Raw genomic sequence first — 25,265 nt, 5'->3', positions numbered from 1 at the left:
AATCATCTTGGACTCTGACGGTTTTCCCTGCCCGTAGAGAGAGAGAGAGAGAGAGAGAGAGAGAGAGAGAGAGAGAGAGAGAGAGAGAGAAGTTGAATTGCTAATGTGGCAGCTTGTACGGGCAAGCCATAAACCCCCCTGCGATTTGCGGGCAAATGACGCGGCGAATGGGGTTGTTTTTTCAGTGACAAAGATGAAGCATTGACTTGCAAAGATTTTTTTCCTCTTTTTTTTTTCTTTTGTGTGTGTGTGTGGGTGTGCAGGGAGAGGGGGGGGGGCAATTTTTAGCAATGGTTGCTTTTTAGGGCACCTAGCTTTTGAAATAGTTGTCGACATATTGAATGCATGGTTGCATGACTGTAGAGCGACTCTTCGGCAGTTGTACTCTTAGATGATGAATATAAAAAGTACCAAAAGGGCCCCTGACTTTGGGGCCAATGCTTCTGAAAGTGGAACTCCACCACTCCGTGTCTCTAGTTTACAGTGTGATGTTCTTTCTTTTAAGTTAAATATTTGTTGTTTTGGTTCAATCTAGTGATTGTTGAAGTGATTCTACCGCCTCGCCAATGACAATGGTATCAACGCTCAGAGGATTGTTCTTCTTAGAGCAATCCGGTCCAGAACTACAATAACTAACTGTGGAAGTTGTGCTTTTCCATTCTCGAGAATGAGCAGAAGACGAGAAGAAGAAGATAGACAAATTATGGCAATAAAAGCTTCTTGCTTTTTGGAAGAAAAAGCTTTTTAAAGAAATTGCTTTTTGGAAGAAACTTTTTGACAAAGTGCTTTTTAGAGAAGTGCTTTTTGAACAAGCTGTTTTTCAAAGAAGTTGCTTTATGAAGAGGCTGCTTTTCAAAAGAAGTTGCTTTTGGAAGAAGCTTCTTTTTGGGAAGAAGTTCCTTCTTGGGAGAAGTTGCTTTTTGAAGAAGCTTCTTTTTCGAACAAGTTCGTTTTGACAAAGTTGTAGCAACTAACAAAGTGGAAAGAGGACATTGAGGGGAAGGCAGTTCCCAACTCGGCAAGGTCTACTACCACGGTCAGTAAAAGACAAAAAAGCAGTAGCTTGTAATGGACTTGGACACTCCAAGCCGAAGATCTACAGCAACACAGGTGAGAAAACTGCAAAGAACTGAACTAAACTAAATAGAGATAGAGAGAGAGAGAGAGAGAGAGAGAAGAGGAGAGTCGACACGAAGTGGCGAAGTTCCGCTTCCGAATGCACTAGCCCCAAAGACTGGCGTCCCTTCCGGTATTTCTTTATTATTGCTTCAAAAAGGTACAATGTCCTAGGGTCCTCTTTTTGCAGTGCTCCCAAGCTAATCTGCCTGAGAGAGAGGCCCTGGCAACTCTTATAAACAGTACAAGAGGCCCAAAAGTTGCCAACATAAAACGTGTCGCAAAATCTGTGTCAGCCGTACAGAGGTGCCACGTCAGCATGCGTACGCAATTTGGGGTCCAAGCTTTATTTTTTAAGAGTTTAGGCCCCTTGGCCAATATCTGCAAGTTGGTGGGGTTAGGTTTTTAAAACCTTACCTCCCTCCTTTGTCCACTTGGCCAATCTTTTAAGTTGGAAACTGGCCACGTCACAAAGTTGTGACAGTAATCGGAATGCTTTTGACAGTCTACTTTCACAAGTTGGTGATTGGAAAGGCCCCATACGGGTTAGAGCCACTGAAGAAGACCAGAGTGTGGACAACCATCCGAGTAGACCCAAACACCTTAAAAGTGCTGACGTGGCATCCTCTACGGCCCCACCTTGAATTTGCGGAAGGTTGCTGACGTGGCAAACCTTATGTCAAGACCCTAAAAATGCATCGGGATGATGATGTGGCAGTCAGTACGGATTTTTGCAAATTGCGGGCCAGCTTTTTGAGAGCCAGTATTTGAGGAAAAACTTCATTTGTAAGAGACAAGACGCATCATCTCCTGCGTAGGTAAGATAACAGCCTTTTTAGTTAGGTGCTGCGTTAGCTCTTGCCTAAAAGATCTTAAAAAGGTGCTTATTCTACCATGTCTCAGTTGGTAGGGATATATGGTTTCAGCTCTGGGCATTAGTGCTTATTGATCTATCCTATTCCACCTTATAACACACGCCTATTTTAAAGCTTTGTTGTTTGTTTTGTTTTTAAGTTTCTTTTTTTAATAAAATGTATTTTTAAACAATTATAAGGTTTAAAAACACTTAAATTGGGGTTAAAAGTATAGTTAGAGTAATACGTTTTAGTAAGATGCAAGGAATAGCTATGGTTTTAGTAAGATGCAGGGAATAGCTATATAGATTTGTGTTGGAGGGTAAATGGGCCGTAAATCAATACGATCGTATTAGTAATTGCAGCGTTTAAACTGCATAATATAAGATGCTTTTGGGATAAAAGAAGAGTAAATCATGGTTAATAGTAATTATTTTATAAGTTTCCACTGTTTATTCTCTAGTAGAAAGAGTAACAAGCCATTACTTCTCTAGCTGAATGAGATATCTGGCAATTTATTCTCTAACCGAATGAGATATCTGGCAATTTATTCTCTAACCGAATGAGATATCAGGCAATAAAGTCTCTAGCCAAATGAGATATCAGGCAATAAAGTCGCTAGCCGAATGAGATACGACCATGTTTCACATTTAAATTAAGTAGCCGTAAAAAGTTAAATTAAGAGTGATGTGGTTGTCAAGCTAGAAAATCTCTAGCCGAATGAGATGTCGTGCCACAGAAAGCCCAGGCAGAAAGGGTGAAGCCGTCAAAACATGAAAATGCTTTATTCCCATTAAGAGGAACATAAGTGCTATAGTGCTTTTAAACAAAGAACTTGAAGCAAAACTCCATTGCCTTGCGTCTTCTCGAGCCAAAAACAATCCAACCTCCTGATGTGATGAAACAGCTGCTTTTGCTTCTTTTTCAGGAATAGAAGAGAAAGAGAAGGAAAGAAAGGCAAAAAACAAAGGCAAGATGGTAGAGGAGATCCAGAATTGGCCTAAAGCCGAACCCAAGAGGGGAAGCAATATTGTGCGGTCCTTACAGACGGTGTTGGCATAGAGCAGTTAAGTTAAAGCTTTAGTTTCTAGGTGCATAAGTATATAAATAAACGTATGAGTTATTATACTTGCATAACCTTCGGGTCTGCAACAAATACTCCAATCATAATAGATATAATTTGGCTTATAGAGGGATAAGCTAGCATACGTTTCATGTTTGCTTATTTGAGTAACGGCAATTTTGTTTTTTAATATTATGTTAGAAGTGGCCAATAATCCTACTACCATATGCCACTTGTTAGGAAAATGTAGGAAAATTAAGCCAAAGAATCACTTAAGGAGCTGCTACTTTAGAAGTAACAAAAAAAAAAGCAACGACTGAAGTAGGAGAGTAAGAGTCGAAAAAAAGATTTTCGATCTTTCCGCTCATTTAGAACCGTGCATGAAATTAAAACTTTACACGGTGTTTTAGTTATTTTCTCCGGATGCAAAACTCGAACTTGCGACCCACAGATTAGCAGTCCACTGCTCTACCGACTGAGCTAATCCGAAACAAGAATGGGGACCTGCTACGTAGTTATTATAAAACATTACTAAGCCATTGTTGAAATTTTGGCTATTGTATTGGCAAAATTGTTGTTTCAGTATTAATGGTTGACATGAAGCAAATGAGGCTAAGGAATCTTGGCGATAGTTACCTAGATAACATTCATTTATGTATACTACTATAATGCCATCGTGATATGCTCAAGCCAGAGTTGTTCTTTTTTGTTTAATTACTACATAGAAATCTATTTCATTGCTAATTAATAGCAATAATAATGCAATAACATTTGGGTGCATAGCTCAGTTGGTAGAGCATTGGGCTTTTAATCTAATGGTCACCGGTTCAAGTCCTGCTACACCCAGACTTGAGACTTATAGTAATGTAATGATTATGTTTGTTTGTGTGCAAAAAAGATCACTCCGCTTCGGCCTGGCTGTCTTAAAGGGGCCATCTATAGTGGCTAGGTTGTGCAGTTAAATTGCCCCTTGCATCCACTTGTAGCCTTAACATCATCCATTTGAAAGCGCACTTGCTAAACTGCCGCCGACCGGAGGGGAAAGCTGGCTTGCTTGCTTTCCTTAGTGATAGATAGAGAAATCATTGGGCCTGACCTCGTAGTCGTAGTGCTATTGTTGGTTCCCCTTCTGCGCCATACCGAGCCAATCACAACGCGTTGTAATGGTATAGTGGAATAATCTTTAAAATGCAAGGCAAAATCATAAACTTTGAAAAACGACAGAAAAGAAGAAAAAACACCCAATCCTTGGGCTGTGCTTGAGGGTTCGAAAAGGAAGTATTTCCCTCTGGAACTGGTGTATCGTAAACTGGAGGGACCTTTTGTACAGGGAACTGCACTAGTTTTTATACCATCATACTTGTCTTTACGTGGTTCTTTAGATTTAAGCAAGTCACCTATTCTTAGTTGTGCGGGCATCCGGGTTTTTAATTGCAGTTTTATATGAAATTCACTTTTTATGCCCAAACTATACCATTCTTTCTCTAAGGCGTGACCCTCCGAGCTTGAATGGACCCCCTCAGGAAGAACCGATCTTGGCTCTCGAGCCTAGGTCCAAAGAATCCCCACAGGAAGATTCGATCAATCACGAAGAACAGATCTTAGCTCTCGAGTCGAGGTCCAAAGAACCTCCACAGGAAGTATTATGTGTACGAATGATTAGTCAGCACACATTGTTCGAGTGTTTCATTCGTGATGCTTTCCTGTATTTTAGTCACCGTCCTTATGTGATCTCTTTTCACAGGCATAACATATTGTTCGATGAGCACGATTCACTCATAAATGAGCACGGATGTATGCAGATTTCTCATGAAAAGCTGAAAAGTATGCATTCAAGGAAGTCACATTCCATGTCTCTTCCTTGGCATGACACAGTTTTCGGAAGAGCACGAGAAGGAGTGAGCATCAAGCATAGGCATTTCCATTGTGTTTTGCCAGAGTTGATTGATTTAAATCAGAAACACAAGAATCGTTCTCATTGTTTGCGTGTGTGTGGTGAACGGGTTGGCACTCCATCTATTTGTTCATCTCCATTGCATGCACAATTTTTTCGAAGGAATAGTATTTTTCCAATCACTTTACATGGAATGGGTATGTTCATGTTTTTGTGTTGGAAGTGGTTTCAGAAATTTTCAACCTCGGAGATTCTTCACGAAAGTAGACGCATGACTATAGACAAAGGTGCAGCATTGAAGGAGCCACAGATGAATTTGTCGCTTTCGGCGCAGTCCAAAGAAGCAAGCGTTGCAGACCTTTATGAAGTTCAAGTATCGCATGACCCACGCATCAGAGTGGGCTGACGAAGAGTCCTTTCCAGGATTCCGGATGTTATTGGCAATCTCCCTCGACGCCATAACAGTTCGGTACCAATACCTCACTTTGAAAAGGAGGGGATGTCACGTGACACATCCAACCCTATTTGTCCGTGGACAAGCTACAGCATGACCAGAGTTCAGTTCAGTCAAGTCAGTCTAAAATAGGAAGTGATCTGGCACTTTTGTGAGTCTGTTCGCAGACCGTGCATGTCCAGACACTTAGATTAGATGCATATCCTCTGGTTGCACACAGCGTGATCATCAACATTACCATCAAAATCCATCAGGAGCATTTTCCAGTGCACAGAACCTATTTTCCCTATTTTTGACATTTTTCACTTGTTATTTTTAAGTGACTTTTGTTGGGAACTGGGTAGGGCAATTTGCATAAGGCAATATATAAGCAAACCCTAGCGCTAGCATTTCTGGCAGAAGCGGGAAGGAGAGCACACGCACCCCATGCAGCAGGCCCTCTGGAGCATCTTCTCAACAAGAACCAAGACAAAAGAAAGCCAGCGTTTTCAGCCAAGATCACCTGGCATTTTTCAGCATTTTCACCCCTTGAAGACCTGGAGATTTCAGCCCCCTTAGACAGCGTTTGTACAACCATTGTAACAGCGTTTTTCAGCCTTGCTGCCGCAGTGAATTCAGCCCCATGACCAGCGTTTTTGAACAGCATGAACAGCATTTTTTTGAACCAGTAAAGACCAGCATTTTGGACATCTTTAGGGCAGCGTTTTCCAGCCAGGATATCAGCGTGTAGACTCAGCACATTCAATGTTTTGCACAGCAGAATTCAGCAGAAGAAGAGCAATCCCGAAGATAGTATTTTCAGCCGACGCCGTCGCTGTTCTCGTCGTTCGCGTCGTCTACAATCCTAGATCCACATTGCATCATAGCCTCGCAACTTGCATCGGCATCTTGTACCAGATTGTGCAATCAATAGCATAGACCTCTCTCGCCATTGAGAGAGGGGCCCTTGGAGGAGGGTTTGACAACTTTCTGGTATCGTATTCTCTTCTCTCTCTATCTCTCAGACTCATGCACCTTCATTCACACTGTTTATCCACTTTGTTTGTGATCACTTGCACTCTCTCATTAAAGAACGGAAGGCTCTCCCTTCCGTAAGTAAAAGGAACCCTTGAGCATAGTTCGGAGCACTATCTTGAGCAATTCACTTCCGCAGCACCTTACACTTCTTGCCAAGAGATCTTGCTAGAACCTTGCTTTCTCAAGAGGTTAGGGCAGCCCACGTAGAGACCATGTCAGTGGTAGAACCTTGCTTTCTCAGGAGGTTAGGTCAACCCACGTAGAGAGCATGTCAGTGGTCTCGTGTGCGGGAGCAGATAGCAGTAGGAGTTGCAATTGTGTGTACCTCAAGTCTATCCATTGGGACATGTCAGGTCTATGCCGGACTACCCTTGGTCAATTGTATTAGCAGTTTGTTATCAGCATGGAGGTCACTCGTATGTTCTTAGTGCCACACAAATGATTTCAGATGCAGATACATTACATAGAGAAACAAATCACGGCACATAGGATTCTGGCTTTGACAGAGAGATTGGCATGGACCTCTCTAGGGAGAGTGAATCTACAACTAGCCAAAAGAACGCATTGATCATATGCGTCTATGACCTCGACGTAGAAATTGTAGCCCTAAAATCCGTCACATACAACCTTCTAAAATCAAAGCAATCATCCTTGATTGTAGGAAAAATAAAAGAGTGGCAATTTGCTTACTTTCAACATTCATCAAGCAGTTATGTGTACTAATGCAATGATGTCATTTATGCTTCTTTTTTTTTTAAGCTAGTTGTAGACACCTCGGTTGCGTCTGAAAATGTGTCAATTGGCCAGCTTAATTTTTAAAAATAAAAGAATATCATACTCCCAATCAAGTATGGGAAGTATGTCATGGGTGTACACCATTCCAATGCATATAAAACGACATTGAATCTCATCAAAGGGCAAGGTTTCAACTGATGTCTCTTTGGATGCGATCGTTCACCCAAAGTCTATGGAGAGACACAAAAGTGAACATCTACCTCATGGTAACGATGGAAGCATGCCATCAGCCATACCATGTCAAATTGATCATCCTTTTATCATTCCTCATCAAGTTAACCCAAAGGCTTCTTTATACAATTGTATCAAATCATCATGATCTATTGATTCCTTCGAATTCATCAGCTGAGCATCCATAGGTAGATAGTTCCTAAATTTCACCGGAAATCTTTGTGTTGTTTTTCCTCGAGTGATGTGGTTTTATGAGCAAGTATCTATTCCAGAATCAAAATCACTTTAGTCTCTTCTAATTCTGGTTGAGCGTCGTCCGAAGGTTCAGTAGGCATTTGATGTCTAGCCATTTCCTATGTTTGTTAGCAACACGTTCTTGCTTGGCCTATGGTTTTTGTAATGCCACTTTAACCTTTGAGTATGCGATATCCAAATCTTGATCAAATTTGTCGGCCTCCAAAATTTTATCTTTCGTAAGTAAGATGGGTGGAACTTCAAGAGTTCCCTCGATCTCAAAAGGGCTTTGTAAATTGAAGAATGAGTGGTGTTATTGTGAGAGTGCGCGTGTGCGGAAGCGTGAGAGATGAGAGGAGAGAGAGACAGTAGACACAGCACGTGTGGGGAAAGGAAGGCGATCAGCCCCCCACTGACCTACAACAGAAAACGCTGCTCTATGAGAGAGCTAGCGTGATGTACAAATGCCAAATGCTGTGTGAAGTGGGTACCCCCTGGCCCCATATATATGAGTGCCCACGGGTAAATATATGAGCGGGTGCCCATACTAGGTGGGCGGCCGCCCCAAACCTGGGTGGCCCGACAAAAGTGCAACCTATACATGGGTGGCCAGCCCGGGGACGTACAAGCCGTACAAGTATGCCGTAGACCTATGTGAAGCAACAGTGGTGTAAATTTAACACCCCCTCTCAAGACCTAAACCGCGTGAAGTCGAAGATGTGAGGCAAATGATGAAGATGTATGTTGCCATGTCCACTGAAGGATACTCCATGAGTGTAGCAACAGTCTGGGTGTCCCAACCTTCGAGAGATCTCCATGGTAAAGTGCCGTCACAAGCAGTGTAGCGAACTATTGTACTCCGCCGATACAGGGTGAAGATATTGCCCCGAACTGAGTGTAAAAAACAACTCCTTGTCGTGAAAGGAGGGCCAATAGGCCTGCAAGGGTCCTGCCCAGTAGAATATGCGGTGTCTGTAGTCAAAAACAGACTGAAGAAAAAAAGGAAAAACCCAAGAACCGTCATAAGTATGCACGAAAGCATGTCAATGCAACCTGCAACCCAAGGTGGCCAGGTGGCTAAGCTGTGAAAAACTCCAAGAAGGCTAGATGTAGCTACGATGTAAACGTCCTCCGAAACAAGGAAAGCCAAACTAAACAGTTTGCATTGTAGAATCTACTGTAAGCTGCAGCAGTCACTGATAGACCGCATGGACCACCACCGGATGGTGTCCTGTCAGTAGGTAGGGTAATCCAAGATGAGGGGAAAGCCAAACTCAACAGTCTACGCTGTGAAGGACCTTTGAGAAGAGGTGTGTCAAACCAAGCTGTCTGCACCGTAAACATCCTGTATGAAGAAGGGAAAGCCAGACGAAGAAGTGTGTTGTGAAGAACCTCTAAGAAGAGGAGTGGCTGTCCAAGCGGTCCTGCATATATCTCCTGTCTCCAGTCCTCCGGTGTCCAACCAAAACATAATCCACGCCAACAATGCCACCAAACCGCGACTCGGTGTGGCTCTCAATGTGAATGAGCTAGGAGTGGCCTACTGCCCAAGCCGGGGAATAAGTCTGTTGTAAGGTTACAGAGGGTGAGTGTAAGCAAGTCTGAAGATAGCAATCCAAATGATCAGGAGTGTAGAAGAGCAACTGCACTACCATCCAAGCCAAGCTCCGGGTGACTCCAGATGTAGTCGCGGGATGCCTGATCTCCCGCATCTCGCGGGTAAACTCTCCAAGAGAGTCCAAAGCACTGAAGTCCCACTCCAATCTGTAGATCCAAGCAATGAACCTATCCAAGAAGAGATCCACGATCCTCTCCGTAAGTCCATGTAGATTCTCCTGTGTAAGCAAGTGATCTGACGTGTCGAGGTCAAGCGGTAAGTGTCTATCCACCCAAGATGGTGGTGTCTTCTCTGGGAATGATGGAATCCCATATGCCATGAGCTGCGAGCATGGCCATATCTCGTGTGAACTCCTCTGATGAGTGCATAGGTGTGTCCAAAACAAACCACGAGTCACCCCCCCCCCCCCCCCCTCTAGAGTGCGCAACCGCCGAATGATGGCTGGAATGAATGGATCCCCCAAGGATCGTACGCCAGTAGATGATCAAGCCGATGTTGAAGATATTGTGTACTGCAGCAGTCAATGAGAGACCGCATGGACCACCACAGGATGGTGTCTTGGTAGGAGGTAACCTCATCCTGTGTAAAAAAACTCAAATCATGTGGCTGCTGTCCACCCAAAAACGCGACTGCGAGGTGATGAAAACGCTGCTGTCCAGTGAATTTCAGCGTGCTCGTACGCTCCCGACGGGGTCCAGAGCGGTGCAGAGGGGGTAGGCAAGGTGGGGAATCAAAGTCACAACCTTTGATAGGCTGAAAACAGAGAAAACAGCAATGGGGAATGGCTATAATCTTATGGAAATGAAGAGGATAAGGCCCGGCAAGGCACCGGATGCCAAGCCGGGGGTACGGGGCAAGAAACCCAGCAATACCACTATTAGCTGAAAACGCAAGAGCAACTCCAGAAAACGCAGGACCCTCCAAAAACGTAGGTGCCAGCGTCAAAACGCGGGTGGAGGAGAAGTCATCATAGTTACAGGGGACGGAGGGGACGGGGCTTAGGGGCGGGGGACTGCCATAACCGGGTCGGGGACGGTGCTGAACGGCTGGGAACAGGCGGCTGAGCACAAGGCAGGGTGGGAACGCAAGCTGTCATACCGGGGACGGACCGGATGGCAGGGGACGGACCGGAAAACGGCCGGCAAGGAAAGGACATTTTTTTAAATTCGAATTTTTTAGCCGTTTGAAACGGTCAGCAGGGCAGCCCAACGTCTGCTTTTGGGGGGAGGCTATAAAAGCACCCTTTGGTCTCTCATTGGCAATTGCTCAAGCCTCAAGGGCCAAGGCTCAAGCCTCTCCTCTCTATGGTCTACCTTCGGCAAGCTCTACCCTTGAGTCTCTCTACCCACTCTCTCCCTCTTCTACCCTCTCAACTTTGAAGCTCTCCTCTACTCTCTCTCCACCATCATGTCATCTCAAGCTAACTTCACTTCTCAAGCCGGCTCTTCTCGAAGGAGGCCCGCTGTGCAAACATGGTCGTGGTGGGATGAAGTCGACTCTACTGCACGTGGTCAAGGTGGCGGTGCAGGACCATGGACATGCAAGCTATGCCCGTACAAGAGAACAGGTGGTGTAAACAAAGTGCGAGCCCATCTTCTTCATGAGCCCGTCGCGAGGTGAAGTTTTGCCCTCGAGTATCTCTCGAGAAGAGGTTGGAGCTTCTTTTGTTGCTAGATCAAAAGCACTTTTTAAGAAAACAAAGCACTTTCTTAAGGTAAGAAAGCTTTATGTTAAATCTAAAAGCACTTTTATTTATAATGAAACCACTTTATGTAATTTAAAAGCACTTTCTCGTCATGAAAAACTGTGTGTAGTGTTGAAGAACTTTCTTTATAAAATAAAGCACTTTTTTAAAGAACTTGCATTTAACAATAAGCACTTTGTCTGAAGTTATAACACTTCATAAGAGAAAGCACTTTATGGATGCAAGCACTTTGTGTGGTAAAAACCCTACTTTTTCCATTGCCAACAATAATTTTAGTGGTAACCAAAGTACTTTCAAGACAAAAAAAAGCAATGCCAAGAGGTTTTAGTCAATGTGTGGAGCACTTTCATCTGACCAAAAGTACTTTGTGCATTGCAAAAAGCTCCTTTTCCTGGTAAAAGCTCTTTGTTTGCCGAATTTCTGGCTGATATGCTTCATGGGGTGAAACCTGAAGGAGAGGATAGAAAACGCAGATGGCTGAACATCTCTCGCGATGGATGTTGTCCAAGTGTTGGCGCCATCCCTTTTCTGCTTGGATCGCTGGCTGATCTGACTGTTGGGAGAAGAACCTGATGCAGCCAATGGAGCATTGGTCCAAGACCATGAACTGATACCATGTAAGAGTGCGCGTGTGGGGAAAGCGTGAGAGAGGAGAGGAGAGAGAGACAATAGCACAACACGTGTGGGGAAAGGGAGGCAATCAGCCCCCCACTGACCTACAGGAGAAAACGCTGCTCTATGAGACAGCCAACGTAATGTACAAATGCCAGATGCTGTGTGAAGTGGGTACCCCCTAGCCCCATATATATGAGTGCCCAAGGGGGGTCGAGCAGTCAAGATACTGCCCCACAACCCAGCATGTAAATATATGAGTGGGTGCCGATACTAGGTGGGCGGCCACCCCAAACCTGGGCGGCCCGACAAAAGTGCAACCTATACATGGATGGCCGACCTGGAGACATATAAGCCATACAAGTATGTCGACAGTCGTAGACCTATGTGAAGCAGCAAAGTGGTGTAAATCTACTAATAGTTATTGTAGGCAAACTCAATGAGTGGTAAGTACTTCTCCCATAAGTTTTTATGATTTGAGACATAAGTCTTCAGTGGATCCAAAACTGTTGAGTTAGAATTTTCGATTGTCCATCAATTTGCGGATGAAACGCGGGTGAAAACCTCAATTTAGTGTTAATGTTGTCGAAGAAAGCTCTCCAGAAGAGACTGGTCATACGTGGATCTCGGTTGCTAACTATAGATTGCGGCTTTCCATGAAGGCGAAAGTTATGTTGCAAGAACAGAGTTGTGATCCAATCTACTTTGATAGTTTTCCTGACTGGAATCAAGTGAGCCTATTTGCTGAAATGGTCAATGATGGTCCAGATCGGTTGCTAAATATAGAGTGCGGCATTCCATGAAGGCGAAAGATATGTTGCAAGAACAGAGTTGCCATCCAATTTGCTTTGATAGTTTTCCTGACTGAAATGAAGTGAGCATGTTTGCTGAAACGGTCAATGATGGTCCACATTCCATTACAACCCAATGAGATAGTGGGCAAATTCACTGGAATGAAGTGAGCTTGTTTGCTGAAAAAGTCAATGATGATCCAAATTCCATTACAACCCAATGAGCTAGTGGGCAAATCGAAGATAAAATCCATGGCAATACTTTCCCATAAGCGGGTCGTAATGGGGAGAGGGTATAACATACCGGAGGCTTTCTGGCGGTTATACTTTACTTTCTGACAGATGAGGCATTCAGAGACATATTTCTCGACATCTGCATGGAGGGTAGGCCAGTAGAAGAATGTGTCAATAGCAAGAGTTGTAGGGTGAACACCCCGATGTCCTGCATATGGAGGAGCATGAGACTCAAGCAAGATTTTAGGTTGAAGAGCACGCCTGATACAAGGATTTCCATGGTATAATAGATATCCATCCTTCAAAGTGCAGCCCCGAACTGAAAACTTAGAAGCAAGGCATTTAAATCACTATGCTCCCATGGAAAAACATCTCTATACTTTTGAAAAAGATGTCTAGCTTTTTTTTTGGCTGCTAGCTTTAACTATTTGTTGATCTTGATGAATTTTGGATCTGCTTTTGTTCCCACGTTCCACTCTTCAACCTCTTGATCATCTAGCTTTAATTGTTTGTTGATCTTAGTGATTTTTGGATCTGCTTTTGTTCCCACGTTCCACTCTTCAACTTCTTGATCATCTAGCAGTAACCAGTTAGATGTCCCTCCTCCCTTCCTTTTGGCCAATGATTTGGCCTCCTTTTCTGTCCTTATCTTGGCTACATATTTGTTGTGCAGAGTCTCTAAACTAGCTGGTACAAGATCTCCTTTGGATGTCAAGTGACCACTCCCTTCGGGTGTCTGCGCATTTTGATTTCTAAATCCCATGTTAGCATTATCTGGACTGGCCATTCTTGGTGTCTGATTTGTTGCTTCCTTGAGGCTCTAAAGCTAGACTAACTAGTCTTTCCCTCTGGTTTAAATCTATAAAGCTATTAGGATACTAATCTGTTTCTTCTTGAGCCCCTTTTTTATCCGAAAGGACTACATGCAAATCAATCTCTACTATGGGGAGGACATTTATAGATAATAGTATCCTTCATCCCATACTTTTTGCACATCTCTCTTAAGAAAGGACCAGCTCAACTCACCATTAAGTGAGATTTGAGATGTTCCCGACTTTCTCAGGCAGTTCAGTTGGACCACTACACTTGAAGACAATTGTTTATAAGTAAGAGGGATGTTAAAAAATTAGCTTTTATCACAAAGAAATATAATTCTAAACAGATTCTTGGATTTATAAGTGAGAGGGTTTTCTCACTTGAAACGTCCGAGTACAAATATTTTTTTGGTGCGTCATTCAGAGGAATGACGGGAGCGCTGTGAATCCGAATATCTGTAGGCCACCAAGAACGGGTACTTCTGATGCGTCACATCAAATGGTGACAAAGACCATCAAGAAAGTATTCGACCATCCGGAACAAACATCTCTGATGCGTCATGGGATGGGTGACATAGAGCATCGCAAAGGAGTTGTTCCATAAGTTCGGTGAGAAAGGACTAGCTGATGAGTATTCCTGATACGTCACAGGGTGGGTGATGGGTGCATCAGAAAGGGGATATTCTATGGTCAGGAGGAATTCCAAACTGAGTTAAGAGTTGTGCACAAGAGATGAGACGATCAGAGTACGCTTTGAGGAAATGCAATTGCTTTCTGAAAAAATGAGTTGCTTTCCATAAAAGCAGATGCTTTCCCAAAGGAGTCTATGTTCGCATTGCATCTATGCATGAGACTGCATCCAAGGACGTCTAGGTTGTGATTATAGAAGCATGGTTTCCAGCTTATAAGTTTTTGTTGAGTTTTGGCAAGTCCATACCATTTTTAAAAGAGTCAGGCCGCCCACTTAATAAGTGGGACCTGGGTAGCCTCTGGTAAAAATATCAGCCAAAAGTGGGGCGCCCCCTCTTCCTTGCCTTTTTTGGCAGTAAGCAACCTCTCCCTCTTTTGCTGGCATGAGGAAAAGCAGAATCCCTCCCTCTCTCTCTAGGCGCCCCTCACCTTCCACTAATCCTGCAAAACCGGGAAAAGCTCCCCTATTCTTGCCGGCTGCCAGTAGCAATAAAAAGGCGCCTCCCCCCCACTCAAGGATCAGCTGGAGTAGGAAAAACTAGGCACCAGCTATAAGCCCTGTTGCTGCAGATTTGCAAGAGGAAAAGCAAGCCGCCGAGGGTTCTCCATGCTGCTGCAGATTTCAGCCGCCTAGATGATGTCGCCGACGACCTATGTCGCCAGGACCAGGTAGATGAGTTCCATCACAAAGAAGTATCTTTGGAGATTGTTTCCATCGCGACAAGCTGCTCTTTTCCTCTGTTTTCAGCCATAAACGTCGTGGACAAGGCTGATTTACAAGAAGGAACCCAAAACACACCTCTCTTGTGTGTAGAATTGAAAAATAGGGTTCTCTGCATAAAGATCTCTTCCAGGGAGTTGCTTTCCAAGAACAGAGTTGCGTTCCGAGTTGCGAGTCTTCGCAGGTGATTTTCCTATGAGTGTTTGTTTGCAGGTGCACTTCCTCTGCACGAGGAAGTAGGAGCAGAGAAAGGCATGAGCCTTTGCAGGAGAAAAGCACTCTGTGGGAACAGAGCCAGATCAGCCCCAAGGGTTTCGTACCCTAGGTTTAGGAATAGATCCATAGATCTGAGAATGGTATACCCTTGAGTGGGATCAGGGAATAGTGACTCCCGAGAAGGAATTTCGTATCAACGATAGCAGAGTTAATGCTAAGATTTCTACAAAAAAGGACTCTAGGCATAAAGTCGAAATAGAGCTTAAGGGATGCCATGCCTTGAGACTCAAAGGTAAGTTCCAGAAGCAAGAACCTTGGTTCTCAAGGATTCTCAATAAGGAACAAAGGTTCCTAAGAATAAGGTTTTGCCTTGAGATTGAGAAGCTCACGCTTCCGAGTACCATCGAGTCTGATCTAGAACGGACGTGGTAATATGTTTAGTTCAGGTGCTTGTATGAAGACTTCTCCCCAGTAATAAAAATACTTTCTGTGACGGGTTTTAGGGTTAGGGTTTCTGTGTCAAGGTCATACACAGATCAAATCCAGTGAGTTCGTTTGGCTTGCCCCACATTCACTTTCCCTAGAAAGGTGGTCCATGCCAATCTCCAGGTCAACACCAAAATCCTCTATGTGGTGTTTGCATATGTGAACCACTGCATGATTCTAGGACATCTAAGTAACCTTCAGGTTTAGAACTAACTTGACTATGTTTGTAGATTCCGGCCGAGGGGCCTAAAGGCCTAGAAGATGAAAAGAAAATTGAAGGAACTCCAACCTATAAGTGGCCGCTGAGGAGCCTACCTTATTAAAAGAGAAGAAATTGAAGTCTATCCGCCCTAAATAATAAAAAGTCACCCTAGAAGACCCAACCACTTAAAAACTATATACCTTCATAAGTTTAGAATAGTCTAAACTCACGAATTATAAGAGGGAATAAAGCACTCATAAAACTATAAAAGCAAGGGACTTACGAAAAGAAAAGAGGAAAAAGGAAAAAAAAAAAGTAAATCACTTTTTTGCTATGAAACAAAACTAGATAAAACAGAACATTATTAACGTAAAAATGTTTTTAAAAGAGCGACGCGTAAAATAAGATGACGCGGCTTGGCTAAAACTTAAAACAAGTACTCGACTTTAAACAAAATAGGAAAAGACACCTTAAAACCTTAATCCTAGCAATCAAACTTCACACAACAACTTCTAAAGGAACATATTCTTAAGTCCTAACGTAAGCTAAATACGAAATCGAAAAATAAACAGTACTGTAAACCTACGAAGAAGAGGCTGCAAATAACCAAAGAAGTATAAAGATCCAAACTTGACAAAATGTGACCTCAACTTCGCTGCATGTCCAAACAAGAAGAATAAGATTATCACCTTTATCATGCATAGCTTGGACAACAACTATGACATCCCTACTCACGTCGTCGGTGCCCAAGAGTAGGTGCAGGCTTGTAAAGAGGTCATTCATGCTTTGAACGTACTCTACAAAACCAACGAGTTGAGTTTCTATCACCCTCGGAGGTGATGGGCATACTCAACCATGATGAAGGCTAGCGTTTGTCAAGCTAGAGTAAAAATACCAGAAGCGCTAGAGATCAAAACAACAAAATAGTGTGTTACTAAGTCAAACAATAAGTGGGCTTTCAAGTGTTACTAAGTCAAACAATAAGTGGGCTTTTAAGCTCCCCACTTTTATTGAATTTACTATTGATTATCTTCAACATTCCAAAGGAAGAAACACCAAAAATAAACTTACTACGATGCAAAAATGAACGAACGTTTTTCATGATTCTTTTGAATGATTATTCTTTCTCAACGAGTAAAGAAATAAGATGGCACAATTGAATAACAAAAGCAGATTTACTAGAACAAAGACAGAAAATCTAAATAACTGAGAGCAAATGACACTGTACTTAACTAAAAGAGAAATGTTCAAAGAAATGTGAGGCATGCGGATGATATTTAGATTGGCATATTCTGGTTCAAGGCGCTTATCATAGATATCTACTTCTAATCCCAAGGAAGTCTGAAAAACCTTAAGGTCTAAAAAGGCACAACAATCACTATTTGTGGTACAATTAAGTTCACAAAACTCCTTAGGATAAATTCCTCCACCAACAGAACTTGAATTCAAGTACATAAAATCTTGAATAGAAGGAACGTCAGGAACAAAAAGATCATCTACAAAGCGTCTTACATTGCATAACTTGTGCAAAAATAAAGTGTTAGCAAGGACAAGACGCTCCATAAAATCAAACTCATAAGTAAAAAGATAGAAATTAGCAAGAAAAACGCCACAATTGGTGTCCATAGGAATACCAATTGTTTGCTTGAAAAGAGAGTCACCGACGGTTATATATAAAACTTAAAAACTGCTTGCGGACAGGCTATATGGATGTTTCTACGATGCACTGGCATGATGACACACGGCAGTCTGTACGGATTTCCGCTTTTTGCGTTGCTTACAGAATTAGGAACTTTTCCCTACAAATGCTTTAAGGATAAATTGCTTTTAGGAGTACTGCTTTTGGGGCTCTGTTTTTAGCATCCCTTGTGCTCTTTATAAGTGCCCCTAGGGCCATTCTTTCAAGCATCTGGATGCAGAGCTAGAAGATTTGGACCAACGGGAGTTGTACCTTTGCAAGTCAATAATAAAGAAATATCGAAAGGGGCGCCAATCTTTGGGGCCAACGCATCTTGGCTCGGAACTCCGTTGGGTCATGTCATCTTCTCTCTCTTTTATTCAAGTGTTTGAAGGTTAAGGTGTGAAGTTTGCAGTTATCTTTGTGTTTCCGTCCAATCCCTCACCGGGGGGGACCAGCCAATCTTCTCGTCCCCGATATTGTGTCGATCTTCTTTCTCTATCGCTCTCTTTCTCTCTATATCAATTGACTTCAATATTAAGTGATAAATTCTATTTATCAGAGTATATTTGGTGTTGTTACACGTTCCCATTTGTGACAATCAATTTGCTGGAGAAATGGAATTGTACCAATAAAGTTGTACCACTCATTGGCTCCCTTCGTGTCACCATTCAAGGATACCACACCAAGGCAGACTTCCACATCATGAATTTAGGGTATTGTGACGGCACGACAAGAACGATGCTACCATTTAGATCCAGAACCAAACCATCACTTCGATGCAAAATGGCAATCCAGTCGTCCTTCGAGTTCAACTATAGGAACAAACCCCGAATGATTTTAATTTTGTTTTGTGTTTAGATATTTGAACTCTGTTTGAGAATACTGTTTGCAAGTTGTTTGGGATAGAATTTACCTCTCTTAAACTTGTCTTGGTGCCGATTGAGTTTGTTTGATTGTAGTTTTGATGTTTGTATGTTTTATGTTATATGTTTGCACACGTGAACTCTGTATCATCTATAAAGCATTTGTTGAAGCATTTGAATCTGGTTCATCAATATTTCCAAATTGGATGAGATTTCTTGGGTATGTGATCTTAGTGCATCAAGACACCCCTTTAAAGATCAACGCGGTCTGGGTGTGATGGCTAACATTGCTACGCCGGAATATCAAGAGCTATGAGACGCTTGGATGAAAATCTGACTATGGAAATGTATGTTGTAATGCATGCTAGAGAATGTGATGTCTGCTACCGATGGACGGACATGTATGCATAAAGGCAGTGTCTACTAAAGAATCAGATTGAGTTATGCAGGTCTAATCAAGACAATTACTCTTCTTTCAAGACGGGGATGTCACAAGTTGGTGACGTGGCAAGGCCCCATGGGGATAAGAGCCAGTGAAGAAGACCAAAGTGTGGACAACTGGCCGAGTGGACGCGGACACCTTAAAAGTGCTAACGCGGCATCCTCTACGGAGCCATCCGGAAATTACAAAAGGTTGCTGACGTAGCAAATCATACTACAAAACCCTGAAAACGGGGAAGGATGATGATGTGGCAATGTGTACCACTTTCCGCAAATTGCAGGCCAGCTTTTTGGTTACAATCACTTTTGGGGATGAAAGCTTTTTAAAGCTATGCTTTTCCCAAGGGCATTTAAATATGTAAGGAGGGGTCTCCTTCTGGCGTTCTAGATTGCAAGAAGCAGAGGAACACCCGATTGTGTACCTTGATTGAAACCATACTAAAGAAATACCGAAAGATGCCCCAGTATTATGGGACCGGTGCTCTCTAGGGGTGGAATTCCGCCACTATGCAACACTCTCTTCTTCTTCTTCTTCTTCTTCTTCTTCTCTCTCTCTCTCTCTCTCTCTCTCTCTCTCTCTCTCTCTCTCTCTCTCTCTCTCTCTCTCTCTCTCTCTCTCTCTCTCTCTCTCTCTCTGGGAATTACCGAACCGTCTTCCCGGGATATGCTTGCTATGATGTTTAATAGAGCCATGTATGAGGGTTTCCCTGAGACTTGGAGTATGTCCACTATTGTGCCTATCTTCAAGTCGGGAGATCCTATGCTTCTCGGGAATTACTGAACCATCATGGTTGGTCACACTCTAGCTAGGCTATATGCATCAATGAGTTAAGTGGATGGGCACAGAGAGAGGACATACGGGCAGCAGGACAGGTAGGGTTCAGGAGAGGTTTCTCCACTCTTGACCAGATTTTGACACTCAGAGCTATTATTGAGGAGGGTAGACACCATGGCAGGAGGATATATTGTAGCTTTGTGGATTTCCGCAAAGCCTTTGATACAGTGCCACGAGCCAGACTCATACCCAGATTGCAAGACATGGGGGTTCCCACAGAGCTGATCCGAGGGATCTTAGCTTTATACAAGACAGTGGTAGGACAAGTACGCACTACTCAGGGCATGTCCGACATGGTTTACTCCACCATTGGGGTGAAGCAGGGTTGTCCCCTATCTCCGACTCTCTTTGGGATATATGTAGATGAGTTTTCATATTATGTACATACAGAGGGTGATAGAGGTGCTCCGCTTGCAGGGACATGGATTCCGTTGCTATTATATGTTGATGATATTGTGTTGATCTCCGATTCTCCAGAAGGGATGCAGCGTCATTTGGATGCATTGCATGTATTTGCACCGGACAGTGGATTGTCTATGAACCTTGGTAAGACCAAGGTAATGGTGTTTAACACCACGGCGCAGTGGGTAAGGAGGTCCGCCCCCACTTTTACATATGGTCGAGAGACTGTGGAGTATGCAGATACATACACTTATCTTGGGGCGGTTTTCAGTGGTCCAGTATTTTCCCTAAGGCATGAGTAGATACGCGATTGACCAGAGCCTATGCATTGGGGAGACTTGAGAGGATATGTTCGCAGGTTCAGTTCCAGGACCCTCGGACAAAGCTTTGGCTCTTTGACACTTTGGTCACTTCGGCCATGCTGTACGGAGTGGAGATATGGGGCCCCTCAATTGATCATCATAGCAAAGCTGGCAGTACTGACAGATGGAGATGTATGGAGAAGCCATTGGTGTCTATGATTTCTCGAATGATTAGGGCCAAGGCCTCAGTAGCACATGACATTGTTAGGGCGGAGCTCGCTGCTCCTCCATTGGTAGTGGAGGCACTCACTCGATCAGTTTCATGTATGCATAGCACTTGGGCTCTCCCTAGAGACAGATATGCTCAATTAGCACTAGAGTCTTCGCAACAGCTGGCATTACAAGGACATATATCATGTTGGTATGCAGAGATGGCATCTTGGTTTCAGTTACATGGCTTTAGTATGGATAGGCTACCCCCATTTCAGTACTCTCTGGATGCACCCTCCATCCCCCTCACAAGAGCAGAGATTACCAGGCTCATCAGATAGGACTTGATTCAGTTGGATACGAAGAGGACATGGATACAACCCACACATGAGCTAGGTACGAAGATGACTTTCTATAGAGAGCATCTTCTCCAACTCACGGAGGATGGTTTTGTGATCAGACCAGGATACATGGATACTCATCTATCCCACGGGATACGATGTGCTATTGGTCAGATACGCACATCCTCACATCAGCTAGAGATCGAGACAAGCAGATTTAGAGGAGTACCCGCTGAGTCCAGGATTTGTCAGATGTGCCAAATAGAGCCAGAGACAGAGCTACATTACATCTGTCACTGCCCAGTATACTATGAGATACGAGGCCGCTTTCACTGTCTATTTAGAGAGGGTTTTGGGCCACTTTCTATAGTCATGAGATACCAAAGCTTTACCTTGAGGCCTCTAATTTGACTTGCCTATCCCAAACGTGCATGTCCACCAATCAACAGGTTGAATCTAGTGTGATGCCACTCTACTCCTTTGTCACAAATTGCCGAGAGGGGAGCCACTCTACTCCTTTGTCACAAATTGCCGAGAAGGGAATTGAGTGGGCCAATTTTTCTTTGAGATATTGCAGGTGTTGATAGGTTAACAGTAATCTACTTAGTGACTTTATGATATGTACATAAAAAATTGACCATAATTTTTGCGATTATGGTTAGGAAATTCTTGATAGCTGACTGATTTATGTACTCTTGCAAACGTGTGTTTGTTTAAGTATGAGAGGTGAAATGTCTGCAGCATTTTGAACTCACAATTCATGTCTAAGGTATTGCTGAGGGGGGCAAAGACATGAATGTGATTTGTGAATGTGATTCTAAAGCATCAATAGTTCTATCTAGATGACATGACTGGAAACTGATCTTAATGCATCAATAGTTAGAAAGGATGAGATGGCTATATAGTGATGAACAGTTCTGGATTAGATCAAATGACTAGTCTAATTATTTGCATCTGAGTGTTCAGTGTGAACTATATAAATGTGGAACATGTGTAGATGCATGCTTTTTGAATGTAATGTCTTTTGGGAATGGCCATTGGCATGTCTCCATGAAACCAATGAGTTGAATGGGATTAGAAAATGACGAGATTTATTAGATCAAGACATCTGTTAGAGATCACTGCGATCTGAATCGGATTGCTAAGTAAGTCATAATGATCACGATTCGAGTCTCAGATCTCAATGGGGATAATGATGTGAATATGATTGTATAGTGACGAGAGTTCTTTGTGCTAGTGCATGGTTTAAGTGGTCGAATGCATGTATGCATAGAGCCGAAGAATACTAGATTGGTTTACTATTTACTGCCCGTTCTGCAAGCGCAATTAAGGGCAATCAACCCTTGATTACTCTTCTCTTAAGGGGATATGTCACAAAGTGATGGCGTGGCACTCCTAAAGTCAAGAGAGAGAAGTCAAACTGTTAACGTGGCATCCTCTACGGGCAAGCCATATATCCCATTGCAAATAGCATCACCATTTACGGGACTAGTTTTTTTGCGACAAAGTTGAAAGCGTTGATTTGCAGAGCTTTTGGATGTGTAGTTTAAGCAATGGTTTCTTTTTAGAGCGCCCAACTTTTGGAACAATTGCTTTCGGTGCCCTTAAATCTGCACCTTGGGGGTCATGGCCGATTGGGTCCATGGGTACACGACTACAGAGCGACTCCCCGGCAATTATACTCTAAGATTACGAATATAAGAAGAAGTACCGAAAGGGGCCCTAGCTTAGGGGCCAATGCTTTTGGATGAGGAACTCTACCACTTCACATCTCCTCTCTCCGGTGTTTCTTTCTTTCAAGTTCAAGTATTTACTATTTTGGTTCAATTCAACAATCGTTGTAAAGATTCTACTGCCTCGCCAGTGACCTCTCGGTTACACCCCCACAAAAGGGTGGTTTTTTGACACATCAGCCACACCAGCTGTGATGTATGGAGCAACCGAATGCATGTTTGCTTGGAGTCAATGTCTATTGAATCATGATTTGCTATTTGTTTTGCAAGCATAATCGAGGGAGAGTAATTGACTACTCTTCTATTAAGGAGGGTATGTCACAAAGTGATGACATGGCAACCTGACCGCACCGGAAGAGAGGAGTAGAAGTTGAGCCAAAGCGGAATCAAGTCCAAGCCCATGCACATGGAATTCATGATGATGCTAACATGGCTGGACGGGTGCCGTTACAGGGCCAGACGCGATTGCTATCTGAGTGTCAGTTTTAAGCATTTACTTTCAGGCTAGGCTTTTGGAGCCAGCTTTTGATAGCCATTGTATATGCGGTGATCAACCAATAAAGAAGTACTGAAAGCAGCAAGGGGTGTCTTCCTTAGGGGCCACCGCATCTGACCGGGGAACTGCACCCCAGTGTGTCTCACTCCAGTTTATTTTAGTGTATAAGTGTCTGCTGTTTTCACTTCAGTTTTTGATGTTGTTCTGTTTCACCACCTTGTTCAGTGACTTACCGGGTAGAGATAGAGGGTGATGGTCAAAAGAGAGATCTACACACACACACACACACACACACACACACACACACACACACACAGAGAGAGAGAGAGAGAGAGAGAGAGAGAGAGAGAGAGAAGAACCCAAAACGCTGACGTTATATCATTACATAAGGTCTCCCAAATCAGCTCGAGTCCGATCATTGATGTTAGCTTAGAAGGGATTTCAATGGGCAAACCTGTGTGAAGCGATTGAAAATGAGTAAGAGAATGATGAGCGTCGTCGCGTCCGTGTCGTCTTCTTGCTGTTTTAATTTGAAAATTGGCAGCGATTTTAAGCAAAGCACTAGAAGGGATTTCAATGGGCAAACCTGTGTGAAGCGATTGAAAATGAGTAAGAGAATGATGAGCGTCGTCGCGTCCGTGTCGTCTTCTTGCTGTTTTAATTTGAAAATTGGCAGCGATTTTAAGCCATGGTTTACTGTACACACCTGTGGCGCCACCCAAACCAAAAGAGGTCAATGCTCGTAAGAGTGAAATCAATGCTGGATAATTTATTTATTTTTGGTCTACCCAAAGGGCAAGGCATTAGAGTTTTTTGAAAGTGCAGGAATTAATTAAAGAGAAAAAGGATTACAAACTTGCCTCACACTTGTGGGGAGAGACATCCCAAAACAGAAGGAAAAAAATTACAATTGCAAACATGACTCTGACATGATGAGTCTCTCTCTCTAGAGTATAGCTTTAACATAAGTTCGTTCTAACAACCTCCATAGGTTCCACAAGGAAATGTCCATTCTAATGCAATCTCCAATAAGGAGCTCCTGGATGGTGAATTGTTGAGGATGAATTTCTTTACAGCAGCAGCTGCTTAGAACCTATAGTTTTTTTGTTATTGGCTGGCAATCCAAAAAGAGATGCTTTAAATCCTTTGGGGCACCACATCTACTTCATTTTTCATGCCCAATTTTGGCCTGAAATGCTTTTGGGATGTCCACACTCCTTGATGAATGATTAGCCAAGCTATGTTATGCATAAGTCTGCTAACCTGTGTAACTGCACACTGAAGATCCGGCCTCGTGTTGCATACATAAATAAGGCAGCTCGGTAGGATCACCAGCATCATGAAGACTCAATTTCAAACCTTTATCCATGGGAGTCGCAATAGGTTTGCAATCCTCAAGTCCAAACTTACATAGCAATGTCTCTATGTAACTTGTTTGACACAAGGCAATACCATCATCACACTGCTTAAACTGTATACCCAAGTAATGATGCAACAGCCCCAAATCTTTCATCTTGAAAGTAGCATTCAAATCAGCCTTAAATTCAGCAATATGTCTCTCATTTGGTCCAGTGATCAGCAAATCATCGACATAAAGAACCACAATGAGAAGTACATCACCCTCACGCTTTACACACAATGTGCTTTCTGTTGGACTGTTACGAAAGCCTCGTTTAACCAAAGCTTTCTCATACCAAGCACGAGGAGATTGCTTCAACCCATACAAAGCCTTCTTACATCTGCACACTTTATCCTCTTGTTCTTTTATGACAAAACCGCGAGGCTACGTTCCATAAACTTCCTCAAATATGTCACCATTCAAGAAAGCAGTAACAATGTCTAATTGATGTACATCCCAACCAAAATGAGCTGCCAATGCACATAGAAAACGCACAGTAGTCATACGACAAGTGGGAGCAAAAGTCTCTTCTTCTGAAATAGGCTTAGAATCCACAACTACATTTGCTAAATTCTGCCCACACTTGTCATACAAAGTGAGCTTATACAGCCCACGACATAAAATACCTAATGCAACAATCTCATCACCAAAATCGAGATCATGACCTATACATCTGTCATCCACAAATTTCAAAACAAGACCAAGTCTAGCAAGTGCAGATACTGACAAAAGGTTCTTCTCAATCCCAGGTACATAAAGTGCATCAATAAGTGTGAAAGAACTGCCATTTGCAGCAGTCGGCACAATCTTTTCAACTCCCTTGATCTAATAAGAGGCATTGTTGGCACAAGTGACTGAATTCCTATGAGGGACA

The 25,265-nt window shown here is 43.1% G+C and overlaps 1 protein-coding gene and 1 non-coding gene across 6 annotated transcripts in view; both read right to left on the bottom strand.

Annotated features, from left to right (window-relative positions):
• LOC147436289 (ubiquitin fusion degradation protein 1 B-like) overlaps positions 1–23,623 on the bottom strand; it is an 80,209-nt gene extending 56,586 nt beyond the window's left edge. Inside the window, exon 1 of one of the 5 annotated variants that reach the window (XM_086489219.1) lies at positions 23,352–23,623. The gene's annotated coding sequence lies outside the window, so the exon portion shown is untranslated. Of the gene's footprint in view, positions 1–16,377; positions 16,400–23,351 lie in introns of those variants that run through there. The other 4 variants (XM_086489220.1, XM_086489218.1, XM_086489223.1 and 1 more) reach the window with 4 other exon arrangements.
• On the bottom strand, positions 3,451–3,523 carry TRNAS-GCU (transfer RNA serine (anticodon GCU)). The gene has a single exon. It is a non-coding gene; the product is annotated as a tRNA-Ser (tRNA).
• Positions 23,624–25,265: the final 1,642 nt, after the last annotated feature.

The sequence above is a fragment of the Adiantum capillus-veneris genome, chromosome 18 (genome assembly GCF_014529385.1).
Source record: "Adiantum capillus-veneris isolate H3 chromosome 18, ASM1452938v2, whole genome shotgun sequence".
In the NCBI taxonomy this organism is placed as follows: Eukaryota; Viridiplantae; Streptophyta; class Polypodiopsida; order Polypodiales; family Pteridaceae; genus Adiantum; species Adiantum capillus-veneris.
This window is presented reverse-complemented; position numbering and strand designations above follow the sequence as displayed.